This window comes from Sorghum bicolor, chromosome 6, assembly GCF_000003195.3.
Source record: "Sorghum bicolor cultivar BTx623 chromosome 6, Sorghum_bicolor_NCBIv3, whole genome shotgun sequence".
NCBI classification, from domain to species: domain Eukaryota; kingdom Viridiplantae; phylum Streptophyta; class Magnoliopsida; order Poales; family Poaceae; genus Sorghum; species Sorghum bicolor.
Genome location: NC_012875.2, coordinates 56211361 through 56213095, shown reverse-complemented (window position 1 = coordinate 56213095; position 1735 = coordinate 56211361). Strand labels below are relative to the sequence as shown.

The following is a 1735-nucleotide window of genomic DNA, read 5'->3' as shown; positions in this document are numbered from 1 at the left end:
ATTTGTGTTGAGAGAATATCCTGTCCTAGGGGGGTCCCTTGCCTCTCCTTATATAGTCTGGAGGGCAGGGTTACAGATCTGGAAACTAATCCTAGTCGGTTACAATTGCCATGGATAATTCGATATCAATTCCTATTCTAACCGACTAGAATCCTGCTTGATCTCCACATCTTGTTTCCTTGCGCGAAACTCCAGGCTATCGGATCAAGCCTTGAACTCGTCTCGTAATGGGCCAAGCCTCCTGGCCCAAGTCTAGCCGTAAGGGTATAGAAGTTTATACCCCCACAGGTACATCTAAAAACCCAAAACTTTATAAGACTTCTCGTCACACTCACACTCAGAGTCAGAGAGAAAGGATATATAAGAAGCTATAGCGAGGGGGAATACTCATCCTACCAAGTATCAAGTTATTAACAAACTAAAAGTAGCTCAGCCGATTATGCTAAAAACTTGCTCATTTGGGCTAATTATATTCATCAACTTGATATAGTTGTTCGTATTTTTTGGATTTACTTTATTATTAGAATTTAACGACTCTGTTTTTTCAATGGTAGGCAAACTCATGTATCAACAATAAAATGTATGAGGTGATTTTATTAATCTCGAGAATTGTTGCTCAATCTTAATTAATTTTTCAAAGATACTCCCTCCGTATAGGATTTAGATGTCATTTTGGACAAAGTTTGTGCCAAACATTAGGAATATAAATCATCAATAACTTTTAAATTGTTGAGTTTGTAAATACGAAAATTATATGAATAGATTTGTCTTGAAAAATACTTTCATAAAAGTATGCATATATTGTTTTTTTCTAAATATTTTTATAAAAAATAAGAGATCAAAGTTGTATTTTAGAGATCGTGTCGCTGTCCTAAACGACTCTAAATCCTATACGGAGGAAGTCATATATTCATACTCCCTTTGTCCTATTATAAATGTCATTTTAGCAGTGCTCTGAGCTATTCAGATTCACAGAACGTTGGGTGCATTTGGACGCAAGGCTATACAAGTCTACATAATGTTGGGAGCATCTGGATGCAAGCTTCAACGACATTTATAATAGGACACAGGGAGTATATAGACAAGGATGTCTGGGTATGCTACCCGCTCGTCCTTTCTCTTTGACCATTTAACAAACACGTTACTTGGTGTATATAAAGAATATATAAAAAGGAAACTCTATCTCAGATACAACTCTCATTATACTACCATTTTTGCAAGTCATCTGATACTATGATGGAGAGACAAATACATACAACCAAAGAGGATTTTGTTCGGTATGGCCAATGAAAAAGTAAGCCAACAATCATGCATGGTAGATTAGTTGGAACCAAAGGATATAATAAATCAACACAAATAATTGCGCTGCAGTACTGTGTGTAGGAGACCGAAAGTTCTAGTTTTCTTTGAGTGCATAATATGTATACAAAATTAGTTCTTGCAGATGCTTCTATTTGTCAACATCAAGAACGGCTCCAAGTGAGATATAAATTAATTCAAAAAAACACCCATACTTAGTGCGTGTGATTGGTTATTTGCATTGATCTTAGCTTTCATTAGACCTTAAACAAGCTTATCCTAAGACAATATAAACGCATGCAGTGCCTTGGTGTTTAGTTGTTCTGCATAGTGGCTTGGTGTTCTTTTTTTAGAATTACACAATACAATATAGACACTCACAACGTATGCACACTCACCCCTACCTCCGAAGGACTAAGTCGGTAGATCGCGAGAT

At 36.3% G+C, this 1735-nt stretch overlaps 1 long non-coding RNA gene across 1 annotated transcript; it reads left to right on the top strand.

The window, feature by feature from the left end:
- LOC110436651 lies at positions 248-1187 on the top strand. Its single transcript, XR_002454469.1, has 2 exons — positions 248-587; positions 976-1187. It is a non-coding gene; the product is annotated as an uncharacterized LOC110436651 (long non-coding RNA).